This window comes from Leptodactylus fuscus, chromosome 10 (genome assembly GCF_031893055.1).
Source record: "Leptodactylus fuscus isolate aLepFus1 chromosome 10, aLepFus1.hap2, whole genome shotgun sequence".
Lineage (NCBI taxonomy): Eukaryota > Metazoa > Chordata > Amphibia > Anura > Leptodactylidae > Leptodactylus > Leptodactylus fuscus.
In genome coordinates this window covers 3,444,761-3,470,445 of record NC_134274.1, presented here as the reverse complement: position 1 = coordinate 3,470,445, position 25,685 = coordinate 3,444,761, and the positions used below count along the sequence as shown (strand labels likewise).

The 25,685-nt window shown below is 44.4% G+C and overlaps 1 protein-coding gene across 5 annotated transcripts in view; it reads left to right on the top strand.

The window, feature by feature from the left end:
* Positions 1–1,127: 1,127 nt before the first annotated feature.
* The window catches only part of ADD3 (adducin 3), a 67,690-nt gene continuing 43,132 nt past the window's right edge, over positions 1,128–25,685 (top strand). For 4 of the 5 annotated variants that reach the window (XM_075258647.1, XM_075258649.1, XM_075258643.1 and 1 more), the window contains exon 1: positions 20,092–20,165. The gene's annotated coding sequence lies outside the window, so the exon portion shown is untranslated. Of the gene's footprint in view, positions 1,164–20,091; positions 20,166–25,685 lie in introns of those variants that run through there. The other variant, XM_075258645.1, reaches the window with a different exon arrangement.

The following is a 25,685-nucleotide window of genomic DNA, read 5'->3' as shown; positions in this document are numbered from 1 at the left end:
ATACAGGCATAGCTGGTGCAGTAACTGAACAGAGGGATTGCCTGTCTGTTCTGTGTTCTCATCCTTTATGATCTCCACCTGGTTTAGGTTTCAAAAACTGCATCAAAATCATCAACATGTCCTCACCCTAATGCCGGCCACAGAGGTACAAGGTGAAGCTCCCGGGCCCCAGTGCAAAATCTGTAATGAGGCCCTATAGGAGCTGCTTCTGCTGCACCCCCTATGGCTACACCCCTGCCTATATACCTTTAGCCCTTATTCACACGACTATTGGGTCTATTTATGGGACTATTTATCACATCCATCAAACAACTGATGTGCTCTGTCTTTGTCTATATTAAGGCTGAGGCCCCGCTTTGCAGAAATGCAGCTTTTTTTGTTGCAGTTTTTTGATCCAAAGCCAGGAGTGGATTGAGCAGAAGGTAGAAGTATAAGGGTGCCTTCACACGGCGTAGCGCGCCACTCCTTTAGACACACGCAGCGCTTCAAAACAGAGCCCATTGATTTCAATGGGTGCCGATATACGCACGCTATCCATTGAAATCAATAAGTAAAAAAGCCTCCGATTGATTTCAATGGGTTGCGTGCGTATATCAACACCCATCGAAATCAATGGGCTCTGTTTTGAAGCACCGCGCTCAGATATGTGTCTAAAGGAGCGGCGCGCTACGCTGTTTGAAGGCACCCTAAGAACTAATTATATATTTCCCATTCCTTTTGTATCCATTCCTTGCAATGGCTCAAAAAAACACAACAAAGTCTGCAAAAAAAAAAAAGTGCAGTTTTGCAACATGGGGCCTTTTAATCTGGGTGTCCATGTTATGTGAATAAGCCCCTTCAGTCCTCCGACACCGCTATTTTTCACAGATGCTAGGGCCATGAAAACAGCACTGTTACGTGATTAAGGCCTTAGCCTACATTCACACACCAGGGCTTTTTTTTATTCCAGCTAACACTAGGGGGCAGCGTGTATCCGCTCATCAATGCTTCTATGTATGTATTTCCCTCTCTCATCTCCATATTCTCCTATGTTTGCCTCTAGGCCACGGCTGATGCACCGTCTGTCCATAGTCCAGAGATTGTGTATCAAGACAGAGGATAACGGACGACTGATAAACTTCCTATGAACCGAATGATATGGAAAAAAGTATACAGCATGTCAGGTGTGTATGAAGATGTTCTGAAGCAGCTGTGGCTCGGTACTGTACAATACACTGTACTCCTTAGCTGGCGCTTACTTGCACTTCTCTTGATACAAAACTTGGCCTTTCTGCGTAGGATCTATCCAGTTATTATTGGCTGTCACCCAGCTTTCCAAGAAACTGATAAGGCAGAATTGAAAAAGGAGTCCATTTGAGAGCGTAGGGGGAAGTTATTAAGACTGGTGAACCTTATGCCAGTCTTATTGCATTCCCCGCCAGGCACACAACTCGCTAGAATTACTAAGAGGCCCCGGCCAACCTAGACCCGTCCCACTGTATGAGGCGCAGAGACAGAGATGCCCCTCAGTGCACCGAAAATGTGTATTCTTAGCCGCAACTCCATGAGTAAATATAGAACATTGTTTTTAGTTTAGGAATCGTCACTTTATATTGAAGTTAACACTAGGGGGCAGCGTGTATCCGCACATCAATCCTTAGCGTTATAGTTATAATATTTTATATGAAGGTAGAAAGCGCTCCATATACCGTAATAATCTGTGACGTACATCATCTCCTAATGAAGTGAATGACAGATTCTATATCTATATCGTATTCTGTACGAGCAGACAAAGGAGACAGAGCCGAATACTGACACATTTACCTCTGAGTCCACAAGATCCGGATCACATAGATTAACTCTTTATAGGAATCTCATCCATAATCACCATACAAGTCTCAAAATACTATAATACTGCCTCCTATGTACCAGTATATACTATATTTCTGTTCCCTTTGCTATGCTGTGATGTCAGCTGACAGATGGGCCTGCACCTCTATATCTCAGGTCACGGTGACTTTTCCATATATATCAGTATAATATCTTTGTGTTTCCAGCGTTCTCTTCTCCTCAGTCCAAGTTAAACACAGTATTGGCGGTCGTTCATTGCTGTATGTGGGGGCAGCGGACGTCTCCTGTCACACGGATCTATCCTCATCCAAACAGGAAACTGGTGAAGCTGCTTTTAATTTTCATTGGGGAAAAATCTCTGAGTTCCCACGAGTCTGGAAATGTGAAAAGAGTGAAGGCCGCAGCTAAAAACAGCAAGTAGACTATAGAGCGGTACTTAATGGATGGTACAAGGACTCAGCCCTGAATGCAAGGACTTGAGTCAACAACATGACAAATCCCAGAGAAATAAACCAAAGTACTACACTGTAAAAACAAGGAATAGACAATGTCATGTGTACATAGTATTCAGAGTATCTAAGCATGTGTGGTATTGAGGTGTTGTACCTAAGAATATTGTGTAATATTGTGTCTTCTGATCTGGTGTATCTAAGCCTTACATGACACTGTCTGCTCAGTCATGATTATTAGTGATACTGATGTATTTACACCTTTAAGAAGGAACCTTAATAGTCTCACGTAAAGAGTAATGGTTACTGTACAAAACTTCTTGGCAGAGGTCTAGCTTAGTTGTTATACATCTTTACTGAGGCAATGGCTTGGTGGTTATAATTCTTGACAGGCAGTAACTTGGTGGTTATTCTTGGCAGAGGCACTGGCTTGATGGTTATACGTCTTGGCAGAGGCACTGACTTGGTGGTTATACATCTTGGCAGAGGTATTGGCTTGGTGGTTATACGTCTTGGCAGAGGTATTGGCTTGGTGGTTATACGTCTTGGCAGAGGCACTGGCTTGGTGGTTATACGTCTTGGCACAGGTACTGGCTTGGTGGTTATACGTCTTGGCAGAGGTATTGGCTTAGTGTTTATACGTCTTGGCAGAGGCACTGGCATGGTGATTATACGTCTTGGCACAGGTACTGGCTTGGTGGTTATACGTCTTGGCAGAGGCACTGGCTTGGTGGTTATACGTTATGGCAGAGGCACTGGCTTGGTGGTTATACGTCTTGGCAGAGGTATTGGCTTGGTGGTTATACGTCTTGGCAGAGGCACTGGCTTGATGTTTATACATCTTGGCAGAAGTACTGGCTTGGTGGTTATACATCTTGGCAGAGGTATTGGCTTGGTGGTTATAAGTCTTGACAGAGGCACTGGCTTGGTGGTTATATGTCTTGGCAGAGGCACTGGCTTGGTGGTTATACATCTTGGCAGAGGTATTGGCTTGGTGGTTATAAGTCTTGACAGAGGCACTGGCTTGGTGGTTATACGTCTTGGCAGAGGCACTGGCTTGGTGGTTATACATCTTGGCAGAGGTATTGGCTTGGTGGTTATACTTCCTGTCATGTGTGATACTGTCTGCTGAGCTGCTGTATCTAAGCCCATTATGTCCGATACTGTGGGCAGAGCTCTTTGTCTAATCCTATCCTGCGTGTCACTGTCTTGTGATCTGCTGTAACTAATCGTATAATCTGTGATACTTTCTTCTGAGGTAGGGTATCTAAGTATCTAAGCCTATCATGCATGGTACTAAGCTGCTGTATCTAAGCTACTATGTAGGGGCTGACCTAATGTCCCTTCTACAATAAAGATTCCGTCTTATTCATTACAGTGACTTTTGATAACAATGGCGGCCGGCGGGGGAGGGGGATGAGATTTGGGGAGATTATCTGTAGACGGAGCCGCCGGCCGTGTCCTCAGACAACACTCTTCAGCTGGTTATGGGCCTCTAATTTTAGATCTGTGGTAAAATAAGAGCGCGGTGTGGCATGACGGTCGGCAGAAGCTCTTCATGTCTCTGTCTGACTCCTCTGATGGCAGCCGGACTAGGAGGGAGACCAGCAGGGCCTCACCCATCATGGTGGCAGCCTGCCCACAAGCGCCCTGTCCAATCCTTGTCCTGCCTGGAAGTTAGGTGCACAACACGTAACCACGTCTTACCTCCACTGACACATTGTAACAAACTGCAGCTAATGCCCAGACTGTGAATGTCAAGTAAGATGTCAGCAAACCCTAGACAAGATTTACACCTCTGTGTGCGAAGAAGAAGAAGAAGAAGGTTCCTTCTAGAAAATTGCAGCAAAAAGTTTATTAGAAAGTTGTAGAACTTTTTACCATGAAAACGAAAATCTGAGACCATAAGGGAGTGTTCACACGGAGCAGCTGAATGTCACAGCTACAATAATCTGGAACTGCACCCAAAAAACCTGCAGGGGGCCCGAGCTCCTGTGCTATGACTGGAGGCCGTGACGGGGTTAATGCGTCCTGCAGCCCGGTATGGATTAGGAGGGAGGGGTCTGCTGATCGCTGCAGAAAATACGAGAGCAAATAGTGATTTTCTTCTGGAAGATAAAGAGCGACCGCACTGCGAAAGAAACACGAAACTATGGCGAAGGAGGGCGGCGATCTCCGCGCAAACATCGCAGACTATACGAAATGACAGATGATATCACTCTATAGATTATATGACATGACATTGTATTACCAGTTCATGGATTACATCACAGATTATACGAAATGACAGATTATATCGCCCACTAGTGTTTGCCCCATCAGGTCGGTGCAGTGCTGGACTCCGTGCAGACCCCGGGCAGGAGGTTATTAATATTGCAATCATCAGGGGCCACGTCTATCGTTCTGTGGGGCCCCTGTGAGGCGCAGTAGCAGTGGACTATATTGCAGCATTTGCCAAGTCCAGGATGGTCCTGCCTGCGAAAAAGTCAGATACCCGTATATCCCAATAATGGCTGCACCACGGCCCCCCCTGTCCTAGATTTACAACCCCTTCTCCAGATCATCTAGAAGAGTCTTCTCATCTTTTCCTTTGAGTAGCAGCTTGTCTGAGGCGGCCCCTGCTCTGAAACTTCTCATATCTGTGTTTGGGAAAGCTGGGTGACTACGAGATTGGCAACTCTGACCTCATTGTCAATCAGGGGCTCTCCCTGCGCCATGACGGAGATCTACGACAGTAAAGGATCTGGGGCTGATTTCTGTATAACTCACACCCGAATACTGGAGCGAGTTATAATAAATATGTCGCACCGAGGTGTCGCCGCTCTGCTCCGCCCATATTCACACAGCGTGGGGAGCGGAACAGCAGTTGTGGGGCGCAACTGGTGCAAGAAAGTCCCTCACTATGTATACACACATATACTGTACTCACCGGCCACTTTATTAGGTACACCATGCTAGTAACGGGTTGGACCCCCTTTTGCCTTCAGAACTGCCTCAATTCTTGGTGGCATAGATACAACAAGGTGCTGGAAGCATTCCTCAGAGATTTTGGTCCATATTGACATGATGGCATCACACAGTTGCAGTCGCAGATTTGTCGGCTGCACATCCATGATGCGAATCTCCCGTTCCACCACATCCCAAAGATGCTCCTCTATTGGATTGAGATCTGGTGACTGTGGAGGCCATTGGAGTACAGTGAACTCATTGTCATGTTCAAGAAACCAGTCTGAGATGATTCCAGCTTTATGACATGGCATTGCATTATCCTGCTGAAAGTAGCCATCAGATGTTGGGTACATTGTGGTCATAAAGGGATGGACATGGTCAGCAACAATACTCAGGTAGGCTTTGGCGTTGCAACGATGCTCAATTGGTACCAAGGGGCCCAAAGAGTGCCAAGAAAATATTCCCCACACCATGACACCACCACCACCAGCCTGAACCGTTACCGATACAAGGCAGGATGGATCCATGCTTTCATGTTGTTGACGCCAAATTCTGACCCTACCATCCGAATGTCGCAGCAGAAATCGAGACTCATCAGACCAGGCAACGTTTTTCCAATCTTCAATTGTCCAATTTCGATGAGCTTGTGCAAATTGTAGCCTCAGTTTCCTGTTCTTAGCTGAAAGGAGTGGCCCCCGGTGTGGTCTTCTGCTGCTGTAGCCCATCTGTAGCCTCAAAGTTGGACGTACTGTGCGGCGTTCAGAGATGCTCTTCTGGCTACCTTGGTTGTAACGGGTGGCTATTTGAGTCACTGTTGCCTTTCTATCAGCTCGAACCAGTCTGGCCATTCTCCTCTGACCTCTGGCATCAACAACGCATTTCCGCCCCCCACAGAACTGCCACTCACTGGATGTTTTTTCTTTTTCGGACCATTCTCTGTAAACCCTAGAGATGGTTGTGCGTGAAAATCCCAGTAGATCAGCAGTTTCTGAAATACTCAGACCAGCCCTTCTGGCACCAACAACCATGCCACGTTCAAAGGCACTCAAATCACCTTTCTTCCCCCCCCATACTGATGCTCGGTTTGAACTGCAGGAGATTGTCTTGACCATGTCTACATGCCTAAATGCACTGAGTGGCCGCCATGTGATTGGCTGATTAGAAATTAAGTGTTAACGAGCAGTTGGACAGGTGTACCTAGTAAAGTGGCCGGTGAGTGTATATACACACTATGTATAGGCATATATACTTTATACACACACATATATATAGATACATTGTATATAGACACAGGCAATGTATTTCTATAAGAGTCTTGTGAATCCCTCGCCGTTTCCATGGTGACAATGATTTGCAGCTGTAGAGATGAGTGAATGAGCCAAGTACAACAGGCGGCCAAATTTACACAAATTACACTTATCGCACATCACAGGGGCCGCAACCAGCTGCAGAGAAGCGGACCGCACCCCAGCATTATTGTGTCGTCACTGGGACCGTTCTCTAGACCAAAGCAAGTCCAGTTATGGTTCTCATCATGTGTGACACGGTGTGCTGAGCTGCTGTATCTAAGCTTATCATGGGTCACCAGAAGCTCTCACACACCTTAGATGTATGTTTTGTGTGTATGCAGTATGTATGTGTATGTTGTGTATATATACAGTCTATACATACCTATACACCTGTTCAGGGCTGTCCCCCCAGTGGGTCTCTGACCTGATGGCGGTTTGGGTGCCCTTGATGGTGAGTGTGAATTAGACTAGAGTAGGCGATATTCAGGCATGACAAGTGGAGGCTCGGGGCCTTGGTCAGGCAGTGGCCACACAGTGACGGACAGGAACGGCGTCTGCTCCTCACCCCTTCCTCTATGGGGAGACCCCGGTCCCCTTTCCTTGGCACTAAAGCACTTGTTCCTCTCTGTCAGCCGCTCCATACCCATCCTGCAGGCAGTGAAGGGTTAACCAGCACCCTATTAATCACGGTAGGGGAATCTTTGGCAGGCAGAATTGGCAGAGGGATTCTCCAAGACTGAAGCAGATTGTGGTGACCGCAGACGATGTGCGGCCTCTCTGTGCAGATCTCCGCGGTTTGGTCGGTACCGTGCCGAGGTTTCCAGGACAGTCCTGAGATGGAGACAAACCCTCTGCCCGGTGCACAAAGCTAAACCCCCAGAAGAGGAAGCGCGAGGTCACACATTATATATATATATATATAATATAGTGATGTACATACTGTATACATGCATCACTATATACTGTATACACCTGTATCTATAACATACATACTGTATACCTACATGGGTGCACCAATCATGAAAGAACGGGGGTCTCTAATAAAGTGGCCACTCAGTGTCAATCCTAAATAAGAAGGTGACCCCACAACTCACCCCAATGTCGGGTAATGTCGGGTTTTTGTCTCCGTAATACAATGAACAACCTCAAGTAGTCACTAGATTGTGGATCATCTGCAGACCCTCTACCCAGTCTCTATCCTGAAGACACCCCAGTTTTCGGCTTCACCCCCTTCCACCTTTCCCTCCCCTCCTGACTGAGCACTAGGTGGCGCTGCCCACAACCCTCCTCATCACCTGATCGCCTCCGGTCAGAGACTTCAGCAATGTGACTTTGTGTTGTGCAGTAAATCAGTGGTTTTCGTGTTTTATGAGCCGCTGCGCCCGATCCTGGCGACTTCTATTGGCTTCATCTTATGTTATAAGTCACCTTGGCGATCGTGCGGTAAACGGCAATGTTGTGAGCGACGTCCTCAATGTCAGTGTCTAAGCTTCCAGCTCCTGAGCCCTGGCACAAAATCTGTAATGGGGCCTGAACCTACCTTGTGCCATGTGGAATAGTGGTGACAGAGGGACCTTTGGGGCCCCCCTCAGGGTCTGGGGCCCAGTAGTGACTGCCACCTATTGCCTCACCCCTGGCCACAATGCATATACGTTTAGGGTGTTACTATGTTGGTTCTGATCAGGGACGGTCCCAGGTTTATTTTGAGCAGCTCAGTCCTAGGGGCTCAGCATGACATGGACCCAGATTACCATGGGTCCATCTTTGACCTAAGACTTGACTGAAAAATTCCATTAGATTGCTGCTTTAGAACCATCAAATGACATCATCGCTTTAATGATGATGTCATTGTCTCAGGGGAATCTCTGGCACGGCAGCCGCAGAGACATCTGTTCAGCATCAGAGCAGCACAATTAGTGATGTCATCAGAGCGCCGAAAACGCCGGAGGAGAGCGGAGCTGGTGATTGTCTTCAGAGAATATTATTTACTCTTGAGTTTTATTCATTTCAGTTATTATGACACAACAGAGAAAACCAAATTAATTTATAAAGGGGAATCACCTCTGTCCGCAGCCCAAAAACAGGTCCTTAAAGAGGTTGTTCCAGGACTAATATAGTGATAACCTATCCTTAGAATAGGTCGTCAATATGTGATCAGTGAGGGTCTGACACCTGGGACCCCCAACATTCACATGGCACATGATACGGCAGCAGCTCAGTCCCATATAGCAATACCAAACACGACCACTATACAATGTATGGCGCTGTGCTCGGTATTCAGTGACGAGCTGCTCATCCGAATCCTGCAACCTCTCCAACCAGCTGATCAGTGTCGGTCCCGACAGATCACATGACCCCACAGATGGTCTATCCTAAAGAGTAATCATCAATATATAAGTCCTGGGAAAACATGTATCTATTAAATTACATTGTAAATGATATCTGTTCCTGAGAAAGCTGGGTGGTAACTGAACCTTCACTCCTAAGGGTTGTCACCCAGCTTTACTGCAGTCCTGAATGATAAATCTTCCTCATTGAAATATTGATCTCTCCCACAGCCAGAAAAATGCGCTACTCCGAATCCTGGGAAAGTTGGATAAAAATCCAACTCGAGTCCATGTGACTGTCAGCGACCTCTCGAGGGTAGTACGATAATATCCTGTTCTCTCGCCGATCCATAGGGGGGTCATTCAATCGCTTTATCGATTCTTTCTCCGGAATCCTCCGCCGCCGCAGCGAGTCGCTTATCTAATGGCGATGACATCACACAGGTAATCAGGACATTGGGGGAGAGGAAAAGAATGAGGCGACTTTAATAGGAAACACATGTTGCAACCAGATGCAGTAACAGTAAAAGCAGAAGGATACAATGTAACATAATAAGCAGCGGGGCCACACCCAGCAGTGGGGGCGGGGGCACGAGATATAGCAGTGCTACTACTCTCAGCAGAACAGACCCGCACTCATCTACTGGAAACCGGAACAGGCACACGGGATTATTTTTTTCTTATTTTTTTAGTATTTTTATCGACTGACTGATTTACATAAAATATCAGATACAGAGATCCAAATCCCCTGCATGGACGTAGTCACGTGATCTCATTCTGTCTGCAGCCACCACTAGGGGGAGCGCAGGAGATGACTGAAGACAGATGACTGCCCCCTAGTGGTAGGCACAGGTGCTACCTATATATAATATACATCTATGGCTGTGTAGTGTTTGCTTCATTTCTTCTGAACCATCCTCAGTTAGATTACATTTTATCCTCCAGTCACATCCAGAGCTGCAACACGTTACGTTCACAGATCACTATAGGGGTATGTTCACACAGAACCAATTAGGACTTGCAGAAATCCAGGCTCAGCCCCAGGCACATACACAGAACTGTAGTTTTTAGTTGCAGCTCTGGATGTGACTGGAGCTATTTTACAGAATCCAGAACATACAGTCAGAGGAGGTAAAGGGTAAGATCGGGGATTTATCGGTGTATACAAACCTTTCCCCACTCCTGTTTTGTTTCAGAAGTTTCTGGTGAAAAGTTCACGGCGGCGTGTTGTGTTTTCTGTCCCATATCTTGAGGAGCACCTTGAGGCGGAGTGTTTCTTAAAGTTGTGAGAAAAGTGCAGTGCTGGCCCCATTATACATGTAATACGCCAGAAATAAGGGCCATTTATCAGTACTTCTAGCCGTGCCCCATATGTAGATGGGAGGCTGCCCAGATTCTGACTGCAGCCAATGGTGGAGCTGGAGATAAGCGGTGTCATACATAACTGAGGCCGCTTATCTAAGGAAACAACAGTCACACAGGCTGTAATCCAGCATCCTCCTGCACCTAATGTAACACCTGGGGCTAAGAGCTGATACACTGAGACCCCCCTCAGGTTGGCAGTGATACACCGAGACCCCCTCAGGTTGGCAGTGATACACTGATACCCCCTCAGGTTGGCAGTGATACACTGTGACCCCCCTCAGGTTGGCAGTGATACACTGATACCCCCTCAGGTTGGCAGTGATACACTGAGACCCCCTCAGGTTGGCAGTGATACACCGAGACCCCTCAGGTTGGTAGTGATACACTGATACCCCCTCAGGTTGGCAGTGATACACTGAGACCCCCCTCAGGTTGGCAGTGATACACTGAGACCCCCCTCAGGTTGGCAGTGATACACTGAGACCCCTCAGGTTGGTAGTGATACACTGATACCCCCTCAGGTTGGCAGTGATACACTGAGACCCCCTCAGGTTGGCAGTGATACACTGAGACCCCCTCAGGTTGGCAGTGATACACTGAGACCCCCCTCAGGTTGGCAGTGATACACCGAGACCCCCTCAGGTTGGCAGTGGTACACTGAGACCCCCTCAGGTTGGCAGTGATACACTGAGACCCCCCTCAGGTTGGCAGTGATACACTGAGACCCCCTCAGGTTGGCAGTGATACACTGAGACCCCCTCAGGTTGGCAGTGATACACTGAGACCCCCTCAGGTTGGCAGTGATACACTGAGACCCCCTCAGGTTGGTAGTGATACACTGATACCCCCTCAGGTTGGCAGTGATACACTGAGACCCCCCTCAGGTTGGCAGTGATACACTGAGACCCCCCTCAGGTTGGCAGTGATACACTGAGACCCCCCTCAGGTTGGCAGTGATACACTGAGACCCCCCTCAGGTTGGCAGTGATACACTGAGACCCCCCTCAGGTTGGCAGTGATACACTGAGACCCCCCTCAGGTTGGCAGTGTATTATCTTGATGTTCTGATAGCTCGGCCTCGCAGCTGCACTGAGAACAATGTGGGTTTCATGACTCAAGGTGACCTCAGAGCGCTTGGCATTCAGCGGTGCCAATGTCTGCCCCAGAGAAGCGCCGTGCGACTCCACATCAGCCACTGCAGACTTGTGTTTCATTTTCCATTACCCTGACTCAAGAAAGGGACAAGAAGGTCGACAGCGTCTTGTGAGGGGTTGGAATTCACATGACACTAGGTTCATAAGGCGTACAACTATTTAGCCACACATTGCAAAGTGCAGGAAGTTTCTAAAATTTTGAGGTGCCCCCAAACCTACCCAAAATCATCGCTTCGTTATACCCTGCTATCCACAGGGAAGGTACGACAGATGTGAACTGGGCCTTAGTTACATATATCACACGTGCAACTTTCACCGCTATCCTTATGGTTTGCCACAATGTATCAGACTGGTTTCAAGGCTGTTTACATATCAGAAGATTGTCCAGACTGGATACAATTGTAACAAACCCTCAGCTGTGACCGTTATTAGGTTAGGATGTTTTTCTTTCTTGTTTCTGGCGGAGAAGAACATGGAGGAATGTCAGCATAGACTTCACCTTGGTTAGATTCGAGGCCAGAACCCCAGCGCTGTGCGGACTCTGCTACATGGACGGCTCTTGTTGCTCTGAATATTGTATTCGTCCAGCACTAATTAAACTTCATTTGTTTGTGTCACATGACCGCGCCCGCTCATGCAGAAATTCATAACCCTCATTGTGCGACCGCGCTAAGTGCAGGTAATTGGCGGAACGTACCATGTGTTCATAATTTGGGATTGAGCTGGCCCCGCTGAGCCCAGCCCTGCTTGACTTGCACTTTCCAAGGTCGCCCGGGGGTCAGGAATTGTTTTCATTGAATTGAGGTGCAGCCCAAAAAATAATCCAAATTACAATCTAGTTCCGTATTCTGCAATGTAAACCTGAAAATCCCTGAAGAGGAAAAACAGTTCTGTATCCAAAAGTCAGAAAGCCTGGAATATGTAAGATTAGAGGATACATAAAGAGGAACTCCGAATACAGGCTTAAAGTCCTAACTACAGGGGGCAGTATTATAGTAGTTATATTCTTGTACATAGGAGTAGTATTATAGTAGTAATATTCTTGTACATAGGAGTAGTATGATAGTAGTTATATTCTTGTACATAGGAGCAGTATTATAGTAGTTATATTCTTGTACATAGGAGGTAGTATTATAGTAGTTATATTCTTGTACATAGGAGTAGTATTATAGTAGTTATATTCTTGTACATAGGAGGTAGTATTATAGTAGTTATATTCTTGTACATAGGAGTAGTATTATAGTAGTTATATTCTTGTACATAGGAGTAGTATTATAGTAGTTATATTCTTGTACATAGGAGGTAGTATTATAGTAGTTATATTCTTGTACATAGGAGTAGTATTATAGTAGTTATATCCTTGTACATAGGAGTAGTATTATAGTAGTTATATTCTTGTACATAGGAGCAGTATTATAGTAGTTATATCCTTGTACATAGGAGTAGTATTATAGTAGTTATATTCTTGTACATAGGAGTAGTATTATAGTAGTTATATTCTTGTACATAGGAGCAGTATTATAGTAGTTATATCCTTGTACATAGTAGTAGTATTATAGTAGTTATATTCTTGTACATAGGAGTAGTATTATAGTAGTTATATTCTTGTACATAGGAGTAGTATTATAGTAGTTATATTCTTGTATATAGGAGGTAGTATTATAGTAGTTATATTCTTGTACATAGGAGTAGTATTATAGTAGTTATATTCTTGTATATAGGAGGTAGTATTATAGTAGTTATATTCTTGTACATAGGAGCAGTATTATAGTAGTTATATTCTTGTACATAGGAGTAGTATGATAGTAGTTATATTCTTGTATATAGGAGGTAGTATTATAGTAGTTATATTCTTGTACATAGGAGCAGTATTATAGTAGTTATATTCTTGTACATAGGGGGCAGTATTATAGTAGTTATATTCTTGTACATAGGAGTAGTATTATAGTAGTTATATTCTTGTACATAGGAGTAGTATTATAGTAGTTATATTCTTGTACATAGGAGTAGTATTATTGTAGTTATATTCTTGTACATTGGAGCAGTATTATTGTAGTTATATTCTTGTACATAGGAGTAGTATTATAGTAGTTATATTCTTGTACATAGGAGTAGTATTATAGTAGTTATATTCTTGTACATAGGAGTAGTATTATAGTAGTTATATTCTTGTACATAGGAGGTAGTATTATAGTAGTTATATTCTTGTACATAGGAGGTAGTATTATAGTAGTTATATTCTTGTACATAGGAGTAGTATTATAGTAGTTATATTCTTGTACATAGTAGTAGTATTATAGTAGTTATATTCTTGTACATAGGAGTAGTATTATAGTAGTTATATCCTTGTACATAGTAGTAGTATTATAGTAGTTATATTCTTGTACATAGGAGTAGTATTATAGTAGTTATATTCTTGTATATAGGAGGTAGTATTATAGTAGTTATATTCTTGTACATAGGAGCAGTATTATAGTAGTTATATTCTTGTACATAGGAGTAGTATGATAGTAGTTATATTCTTGTACATAGGAGTAGTATGATAGTAGTTATATTCTTGTACATAGGAGCAGTATTATAGTAGTTATATTCTTGTATATAGGAGTAGTATTATAGTAGTTATATTCTTGTACATAGGAGTAGTATGATAGTAGTTATATTCTTGTACATAGGAGCAGTATTATAGTAGTTATATTCTTGTACATAGGAGGTAGTATTATAGTAGTTATATTCTTGTACATAGGAGCAGTATTATAGTAGTTATATTCTTGTACATAGGAGTAGTATTATAGTAGTTATATTCTTGTACATAGGAGTAGTATTATAGTAGTTATATTCTTGTACATAGGAGTAGTATTATTGTAGTTATATTCTTGTACATAGGAGTAGTATTATAGTAGTTATATTCTTGTACATAGGAGTAGTATTATAGTAGTTATATTCTTGTACATAGGAGTAGTATTATTGTAGTTATATTCTTGTACATAGGAGCAGTATTATAGTAGTTATATTCTTGTACATAGGAGTAGTATTATAGTAGTTATATTCTTGTACATAGGAGGTAGTATTATAGCAGTTATATTCTTGTACATAGGAGTAGTATTATAGTAGTTATATTCTTGTACATAGGAGTAGTATTATAGTAGTTATATTCTTGTACATAGGAGGTAGTATTATAGCAGTTATATTCTTGTACATAGGAGTAGTATTATAGTAGTTATATTCTTGTACATAGGAGTAGTATTATAGTAGTTATATTCTTGTACATAGGAGTAGTATTATAGTAGCTATATTCTTGTATATAGGAGGTAGTATTATAGTAGTTATATTCTTGTACATAGGAGTAGTATTATAGTAGTTATATTCTTGTACATAGGAGGTAGTATTATAGTAGTTATATTCTTATACATAGGAGTAGTATTATAGTAGTTATATTCTTGTACATAGGAGTAGTATTATAGTAGTTATATTCTTGTACATAGGAGTAGTATTATAGTAGTTATATCCTTGTACATAGGAGGTAGTATTATAGTAGTTATATTCTTGTACATAGGAGGTAGTATTATAGTAGTTATATTCTTATACATAGGAGTAGTATTATAGTAGTTATATTCTTGTACATAGGAGTAGTATTATAGTAGTTATATTCTTGTACATAGGAGTAGTATTATAGTAGTTATATTCTTGTACATAGGAGTAGTATTATAGTAGTTATATTCTTGTACATAGGAGCAGTATTATAGTAGTTATATTCTTGTACATAGGAGTAGTATTATAGTAGTTATATTCTTGTACATAGGAGGTAGTATTATAGTAGTTATATTCTTGTACATAGGAGTAGTATTATAGTAGTTATATTCTTGTACATAGGAGGTAGTATTATAGTAGTTATATTCTTGTACATAGGAGTAGTATTATAGTAGTTATATTCTTGTACATAGGAGCAGTATTATAGTAGTTATATTCTTGTACATAGGAGTAGTATTATAGTAGTTATATTCTTGTATATAGGAGGTAGTATTATAGTAGTTATATTCTTGTACATAGGAGCAGTATTATAGTAGTTATATTCTTGTACATAGGAGTAGTATTATAGTAGTTATATTCTTGTACATAGGAGTAGTATTATAGTAGTTATATTCTTGTACATAGGAGCAGTATTATAGTAGTTATGTAATGGGCTGTGAGAAAATTGGGCTAAGTCTACCCCAAACTGACCTTTTCACCTGTCTATAAGTGGGTGACACACATTCTTACTGCTATAGATACGTCTCCTCCTGAGGTGTATCTAATCCTTACATAAGCTCCTATACAAACACTCTTACAAACACTGTATATTTTCTCTTTTGGGATTCACTATACAGAGACTTGTGCTGGGTATTATCTCGGCAGGGTAATATTTGCTCAGCTGGTGGGGCTGGGCGGGCGGTTTTTGGCTGAGGGGCGTACCACAGAGCGGTGTATATAAAGTCATTTGGCAGGTGACACCTGTCAGGGAGAAGTTGGGAAATTGATGGCTATTTGTTGATTTGTTTGACGATATTTAACCCCATCAGTAATGGAGATAATGGCTCTTAAAGGGCAGGTGATCGATGAGCACTGTCTTCATCAGTCCTATAGCCTCAGGTGCCTTTACAATGGGGGGCGCTGTACTGATCCCGGGGGTCCATAAGTGCTGAACGTATTTTACAGTATAATCCCTTTAAGTAGGAATAACCCCGCTGGGTGTATAATAGCGGTATAATATATCACTTCACGCTTTCGCCACATCATCATCAGGACTGCGATTTGGATTTAACACTAAACAGAAGTCAGAAGTCTCAGGAATGTGGAGACGGTCGGAGAGACAGTGAGGGAATGGAAAAAGTAATGGACGCCGTGCGATAGCGGAGCGACCGTCCCGCGGGGAGCGTTACTCACAGGACGTGGGCCGAACGTATGATTGTAATCCAGATACATCTGTCTGTGATTCCTCCACAATGGAGCGGACGCAGCAAATTATCTCATGTGGAGGGACAGGAGTGCACAGCTGTGTACGAGGCGGCCAGGGCATGCTGAGAGTTGTAGTTCTACAGCAGCTTCATGTATGACCAGTTATTATATGTCATCCATTACATAGGCTTAGATACTTGAAGCTAGTAATGAAAAGTAAACACGGCCCAGGTGACCGTATCTACACAGCGCAGTTATCGCCGGGCCTGACAGCTGTTGATGGATCCAGGACGGATCTCGTTACCTTTGTACATATTTGCAGAGCAGCAGCAACTTACATTACAAACACATTTACGTTGTACTGCTGCCGCCTCCAGCCATGACAGGGTTAACGACATTGGCAGCCGCTCATGTCGGTTGCCATGTGATAGGAAAGAGCGTCCGGGACTTCCTATAAAAGTTCTGTATTTATTAACCAGCCGTAAAAGTCAGACCTGAGAAATAACAGGAATATAATCCCAGAGGGGAGAAAAACTGCGCTGGCCCTTTAAATCAGATTGTCCTGGGAAATAGAAGTCACTAAGTGCTAGAACTAATGTAATAGTGAGCGCAGCTCTGGAGTATAATACAGGATAAGTAATGTAATGTATGTACACAGTGACTGTACCAGCAGAATAGTGAGCACAGCTCTGGGGTATAATACAGGATAAGTAATGTAATGTATGTACACAGTGACTGCACCAGCAGAATAGTGAGCGCAGCTCTGGAGTATAATACAGGATAAGTAATGTAATGTATGTACACAGTGACTGTACCAGCAAAATAGTGAGCGCAGCTCTGGAGTATAATACAGGATAAGTAATGTAATGTATGTACACAGTGACTGTACCAGCAGAATAGTGAGCGCAGCTCTGGAGTATAATACAGGATAAGTAATGTATGTACACAGTGACTGCACCAGCAGAATAGTGAGCGCAGCTCTGGAGTATAATACAGGATAAGTAATGTAATGTATGTACACAGTGACTGTACCAGCAGAATAGTGAGCGCAGCTCTGGAGTATAATACAGGATAAGTAATGTAATGTATGTACACAGTGACTGTACCAGCAGAATAGTGAGCGCAGCTCTGGAGTATAATACAGGATAAGTAATGTAATGTATGTACACAGTGACTGTACCAGCAGAATAGTGAGCGCAGCTCTGGAGTTACCAGATATTGATATCAGGCTGGGAGTCTGGGCTGTTTATGACCAGGCTCTGTATGGCCGGGGTGTTTATGACCAGGCTGTGTAATACCAGGCTCGGTATGACCAGGTTGTGTATGTCTAGGCTGTGTATGGCCGGGGTGTGGTGCGCTGGAGTTTCGCTGTGTATGACCGGGCTGTGTATGACCAGGCTGTGTATGTTCGGGCTCTGTATTATTGGGCTCGGTATGACCAGGCTGTGTATGGCCGGGGTGTGGTGCGCTGGAGTTTCGCTGTGCTGGCATCAGGCCTTTTGTTTCTATATCATAACAGATTTTTCTGATTATTCTCGGTATGTGCGGCTGGATTTATACATCATACAGAGCACACGCTAGGGCGGATCTGCTGTGGCTGCTGCTGGGTGTCCTGCCAGCCGCACGTTCTGCCAACATCTTGTCACAGTGATAGGGGGCGCTCTGAGAATCTTCATGGGGTTTTTTGCAGTTTTTATGCCACAGAATAAGAAACACTTCTGTCATCAGTTATCTGTGTAACCTGTCATAGCGGGTGCCAAGTCATTCTTGTACCACTGGGATAGAACACCCCCTCCTCCACCCTCCTATGCCTTCTACCCCCGACCAGTTATGTAATGTAGACCTAATGATATAGCTATGGGAAAGCTGGGTGATATCAATATGGCTACCATTACAGCTCACCTTATATGCAGTGTGCACTGAGGCAGAGGTCTTGGACAATTGCCTGACTACCCCTTCCCTATGTTGCTGCCATGTCACCCCTGGTACCCGCCCGTAATTGTCCTGGGGGATCGCTAGTTACATATGGCTCCCCCAGACTGGAGCATTTTTGCACTTCTCCGTCCCTGGACATTATTATATAACACTTGGCCTGTCTGCAGTGTTTTCCAGTCAGCGGGGCTGAGTTTGGCGCTGGTTACTGCACTAGTCATTGTGTACGGAGGCGAAAACACGAGCTTTGTGATCTGAGATGTCGCAATCGCCATTCGCTGGTTACAACAGAAAACACAAACCTGCAACCAAACAAGTGACATTACAGCAACTGCACCTGGTGCTGCACCAGAACAAGGTGTGATTACTGTGGGCTGACTCTAGCAGCTAGCATCCAGCTTTCCCAGAACCCTGAATGTTATGCAGTGATACAGTACTGTTCCTGGGCAGATTTGACATTCAGGATTCTAGAAAAGATGGGTTATAACTACAGCGATGTCAGCATACAAGTGCCAGGTGTCACATCATCATGGAGAATTGCTAGCCATGTGGTTCCGCAGGGGCGTAACTGGGACATGTGTCCTGGACGCTGAGTGCCAGAGGGGGCGCTAACCTGACTAAGACTAGAACAGAAAGCCGAAATTTTGTCCCAGGTGCAAGAGTCTACCTCCAGCATCAGCCTAGGAAAATTGAGGACAGCAACCTTTTATTTGCCACCCAGCTTTCCTGCATCTGGTGTGGGGGGTTGCAGTATATTGGGGAGTGGTAGGAGCGCTCGCTGTATGTTATCTGACATGCCACATTCTCTGAATATTTCCTCCTCCGGCTGCAGCAGCGAAGGGGTTAACCGCCAGCTGCTGCCTGGATGACAATGAGCATTTTTCTCTGTCCCGGGGCAGTTTCTGTAGAAATCAGGAAATTTTTTTTACCCCAGAAGAGGTCAAACGATAAACCAGCGAAGCTGCGACTGTAACAAAGCGCCTGTCGTGTGGCAACAGCCCGGGGGTATGAGACAACACAGTGATTACACAGCAGTGTCACAATCTACGACGTGTGCCACCGTGACCGCGGGCAGGTTTCATCATGGTGACCAGCGGGGCGTAAACAGGAACCTGCCATACTATAAATGTGGGTGTATAAAGCAAGTCCAAAAGTATGTGAACCCCTTCTCACTGACATTAAGAGTTCTGCAATGTACTTTGTGTTACAAGACCTCTGCTTACTGTCAGAGACTGGAAACAACTTTCACCTCCTGCCTACAGGGTACAGATTTTGCATTGGGGCCCTGGCGTTTCATGTCACCCCTCTGGTGCTGGGCCTGTGCCCACCTATGTGACATTGCTTGGGGGGGGGGTATATATTTATGTAGATATAGGGCAGGCCCCCCTAGTGATGGAGGAGTTGTGTAAGTATTCACACCCCTGCATTGTTCTGGTTCACCTCACATACAGTCCTGTATACCGGTGTGTGCCCCCTCCCCATATACCACCTGCCCTTGCCCTCCCAGCTTGCCCCAGGCAGGGGCCACAGCACAGATTTTGCTATTATTCTGACCAATCTCTGCGTCCTGATGAAGTCAGAATCTGGAATGAATGGGTTAACTGGGCGTCACTGGGGTGGGGTCTAAGGGATTGAGGCGGGGCTTAGGGCTGTGTCACGGCAAGGAACGGGTTACCGTCCAGTGTGAGGCTGGCGCTGAGCGGGTTAAGGGATCAGCACGGGACACGCGCGGGGTCACCGCGACCTCGTGCCCGGCCGCGCAGCAGTCTGGGGGTTGTAGTTCAGGGACGCTCGCTCCTGATTGGGCAGCGTCTGACCAATGGCTGATGAGCCCTCCACGTCCCGCCACTCCCCGCGCTGTGACGTCAGAGGGGGCGTGTGCGGCTCAGTCAGTGTGCAGAGTGCGGCTGTGGAGAGCGGAGCTGCGGCTGATCCATGGTGAGGAGCCCGGGGAGGACGTGGAGGGAGCGGGGAGAGGACGGGCTCACCTACCGGCAGCGGCTCCGCGGTGTCCGGCTGTGCTGTGAGGAGCCGCGGGGGCTGGGGTGTCTGCTGCTGCGGTGCTGCTGGAGGTGTGTGGGTGCAGTGCGGTACTGGATGAGGCGGGGAAAGTGAGGGGGTGTCTGCACAAACGGGGGGCACCTTACTGTTACTATGGTGATGCTGGGGTGGGGGTCCCTGTAAGGGGGTGTTGTCAGGTGTATTGGGTGGATGTGGGGTGTACAGGGAGGGGCAGTCTATGGGGTAATAATTGGGGAGGGGGCAGATGTGGGGCGTCAGGTGAGGATGCTGGATAAGGAGGGGTGTATATCCTATACAATAGGAGAGGGAACCTAAAGTGGGGTGTATAGAGAGGGGGAAGAATAAAGTGGGGTGACCTCACAGGTGGGGGCTAAGATTTAGGGGGCTGCGGGGTCATGTCAGGGTCGTTTTGAGGATGTAAGGTCTATTAGGGGCATTATTGATGTGTTTAAGGAAGAAAAATATTGGGGTGTCTGCAGAGGGGGTGAAACCGTTAGGGAGACTCTACCATATCTGACTGTAGGGGTCATAGATAGGGGGCATCCCTTGGGGTGATTATATGTAATGGTCAGTCTTGGGGTACAGAGGGGTGACTGTTTGATGTGGGGGTCTGTGGACCGGATCATGGGTGAGGGAGATGATATGATATTGACCCTTGAAGGAAGAGGGAGCTGTCAGTATTGTGGGGTGCAGGGGGCGCTGATTCCATACCCTAGTTCTGCCTGCGCCCTGGCTGCTGCGGCAGTGTCCGGCTCCTGTGTGCAGGGCGATGTGGCTGCTGCAGCCTCTGATTCTCGTGTGTTAGGTGATGTGGCTGCTGCAGTGCTGCTGCGTGATGTAGGAGCCCCAGTGTCTGACAATGAAGGGTGCAGAGCTGGCAGCTCTCTGGTTTAAGGAGGTACCTGGAGATGTCTGGGTGCAGGGCAGATGCCAGGGCGTTAATGGTCAGTGCACACACTTCTGGCTTCCTGGGATTAGTTGCCTGGCAGTGCCAGACCTATTCTTGTCCTCAAGACATAAGTAACGTGTAGTTGGCATGACTGAAGTGCCATGTGATGTTTATATATCCTGACCCTTGGTAAGCAATGATTAGGCTGCATTGTATACTGGCTGGGCATGCCCTGTGTGATGGGCTGGCGCCAGGTATTCCTGCCCTGTGTGATGGGCTGGCGCCAGGTATTCCTGCCCTGTGTGATGGGCTGGCTTGGGGCATGCATGCCCTGTGTGATGGGCTGGTGATGGGCATGCCCTGTGTGATGGGCTGGTGATGGGCATGCCCTGTGTGATGGGCTGGTGATGGGTATGCCCTGTGTGATGGGCTGGTGATGGGCATGCCCTTTGTGATGGGCTGGCGCCAGGTATGCCTGCCCTGTGTGATGGGCTGGCTCGGGGCATGCATGCCCTGTGTGATGGGCTGGCTCGGGGCATGCATGCCCTGTGTGATGGGCTGGCTCGGGGCATGCATGCCCTGTGTGATGGGCTGGCTCGGGGCATGCATGCCCTGTGTGATGGGCTGGCTCGGGGCATGCATGCCCTGTGTGATGGGCTGGCTCGGGGCATGCATGCCCTGTGTGATGGGCTGGCTTGGGGCATGCATTCTCTATGTGATGGGCTGGTGCTAGGCATGTGGTGATTACAGAATGGGCACTGCTGATGCTCACCCTGGTATACTGAGCTGCTTGTACAGGTGGTTGTGTGATAACTCTCAGTTCCTGCAGAGTATCTGGGGATGTGGGGTTGCTCAGGAAGGGCGGAGGGGTTTCCTGCTCTCACTATTATATATGTTTATGTTCCCATCTGTCACTCTGCTATATACACATAGTAAAGCTGAACTTTCCTGCAGTCCTATGTAAAAGCGCACCGATGATGGCAGTGATCATGTGATAAGTAACCGGCCCAGCACTGCTACATCTGCACCTGTCAGGTTCACCACATTCCTTTACATGCGGTTGCTTGGAGTGCTGTGTACTTTGTGTAATGTGAGTGCAGAGCAGATTGTGGGTATCTGTTACCTTCTCTCACACAGGACGGGTTATCTCCAAACCCATCAGTAAGGTTACCCTCTGCAGCGCCTCCTCTCACAGGGGGGAGTCAGTGTCCCACCCAGGGTGATGTCATCATTTGGACCTGTCATCTTCAGTCTTAGATGGAAAGTCTCAGGGAGGGTTCAGCCCGCAAGACGGGAATGTGTTTGCAATTATTCTGATAATGGGCTGGGATGTATAAAACGTATCAGTCCCAAACATGACTATAAAGTGTGGACAGAGGACCTGAGGATGCCCAAAATACCCCATAAGTTATCCTGGTAAGTCCTGTCGTACCTGTAGAGGTGACCTAGTGCCCTAAGATGATACAACATCCCATAACTCACCCTAAGTCCTGTAGTAGACCTATAGGATCCCCACAATATCCCATAACTCACCCTAAGTCCTGTAGTAGACCTATAGGATCCCCACAATATCCCATATGTTTTGGGGTCTTCTGAGGGTTTGTTGATGGCCAAGGATGCCCCCAATCACTTTCTGTATTATAAGATTATAGTGCCCCCGTGAGGGTCTCCTGAGCTGGAATGAGACCCCTATAGATAGTGAGTTCTCTTAGACTTGATTAGATTGCTGCCCTGTTACAATTATATAATGACTGATATGAGAGAGATACATTTTATCTTTTTTATTATTATTAGTCTTTAGTCTTTGCTTGTTTTTTAACTTTTGGACTTGTGACAAGCTGCAGGGATAACACAAGCGCCTCTTCTTTCTTTCCCTCCTCTTCTTTCCCTCCTCTGTCCAGCTGTGTCGCCTCCTGCCGGCTTCACTTTTTGAAGTCAATGAGGCTGAACAGTTTTTGATGTGCGCCCTCTGCTCCTCTGTTCTCAGGCCCCTCCATCTCCAGGTGTTGGAAACTTTCCCTCCAAATGGGGGTTTGTATGTAAAACAGGAGGAAGTGTTGACCAACAACAAAGTTCCTGCAAAACGTGTTTCTTGTTACCAGGACGGACACAAAGGCTCAGTGTTCTTGTACAACTCCATAATACAATCTGCTTCAGCTCTGCTACATCTCTATACAGCGCTCATCTGGTTAAAAGTTTAATAACTATGTAATAGTGGATGGAGGGGGCAGTATTGTTAATTTTCCAGAGCTGATCCTGCTCTCTGGTGGGTGGTGACCTATTGATGGCCACAGCCTGGAGCCTTTTGATGTCTGACATGGCTGATACAGTCTACAGATAAAAAGGCCAACAAATCCTGTAAGCCCAAAAACCTCCAAACTTATCACAGTCAGCTGATTATAGATTAATGATTGCTGGTTACAAGAACCAATATAGATAGAATTGTTATTTATAAAGGAGACCCAGTAAGTGGAGTAGCCTTGTATCACAGTACATAGGCGGCAGTATTACCACTAATATAATACTGCCCCTATGTACAAGAATATAACTACTATAATACTACTCCTATGTACAAGAATATAACTACTATAATACTGCTCCTATGTACAAGAATATAACTACTATAATACTGCTCCTATGTACAAGAATATAACTACTATAATACTGCTCCTATGTACAAGAATATAACTACTATAATACTGCTCCTATGTACAAGAATATAACTACTATAATACTGCTCCTATGTACAAGAATATAACTACTATAATACTGCTCCTATGTACAAGAATATAACTACTATAATACTACTCCTATGTACAAGAATATAACTACTATAATACTACCTCCTATGTACAAGAATATAACTACTATAATACTACTCCTATGTACAAGAATATAACTACTATAATACTGCTCCTATGTACAAGAATATAACTACTATAATACTACTCCTATGTACAAGAATATAACTACTATAATACTGCTCCTATGTACAAGAATATAACTACTATAATACTACTCCTATGTACAAGAATATAACTACTATAATACTACTCCTATGTACAAGAATATAACTACTATAATACTACTCCTATGTACAAGAATATAACTACTATAATACTACTCCTATGTACAAGAATATAACTACTATAATAGTGCACCTATATACAAGAATATAACTACTATAATACTACCTCCTATGTACAAGAATATAACTACTATAATACTACTCCTATGTACAAGAATATAACTACTATAATACTACTCCTATGTACAAGAATATAACTACTATAATACTACTCCTATGTACAAGAATATAACTACTATAATACTACTCCTATGTACAAGAATATAACTACTATAATACTACTCCTATGTACAAGAATATAACTGCTATAATACTACCTCCTATGTACAAGAATATAACTACTATAATACTACTCCTATGTACAAGAATATAACTACTATAATACTGCTACTATGTACAAAAATATAACTACTATAATACTGCTCCTATGTACAAGAATATAACTACTATAATACTACTCCTATGTACAAGAATATAACTACTATAATACTACTCCTATGTACAAGAATATAACTACTATAATACTACCTCCTATATACAAGAATATAACTACTATAATACTACTCCTATGTACAAGAATATAACTACTATAATACTACTCCTATGTACAAGAATATAACTACTATAATACTGCCCCTATGTACAAGAATATAACTACTATAATACTGCTCCTATGTACAAGAATATAACTACTATAATACTGCCCCTATGTACAAGAATATAACTACTATAATACTGCTCCTATGTACAAGAATATAACTACTATAATACTGCTCCTATGTACAAGAATATAATTACTATAATACTGCTCCTATGTACAAGAATATAACTACTATATACTACCTCCTATGTACAAGAATATAACTACTATAATACTGCTCCTATGTACAAGAATATAATTACTATAATACTGCTCCTATGTACAAGAATATAACTACTATATACTACCTCCTATGTACAAGAATATAACTACTATAATACTGCTCCTATGTACAAGAATATAACTACTATAATACTACTCCTATGTACAAGAATATAACTACTATAATACTGCTCCTATGTACAAGAATATACCGTAACTACTATAATACTGCCCCCTATATGTAACTACAGTAGTGTTGGTTCCCTTTACATCAGTATAGTTATACACCTTATTGTAGATTTTGGCCGTCACCTCCTTGTCCAGCAGTGCAGGGGTGTAGGGGTTACATTAGGGTACAGATAATTGGGGTGCAGAGTTCGTCATTCCTGGATTAGGGAGCGTCGTTATTGTAATAAACTATAATTGCCCCTGTCGTCTGCACTTTCCTCCATTCTGTGGCCCCCAGAGCTCGCAATTATCCTAATTGTTTTAATAATGAGTGGGGGGGCACATTCCTCTTGAGCGGCGCTCCCTGTGGTCGGGCAGTGAGGGTGCGCCCCGGACCCCGATGGGAGTCATATTCCACAATGTGCCTGT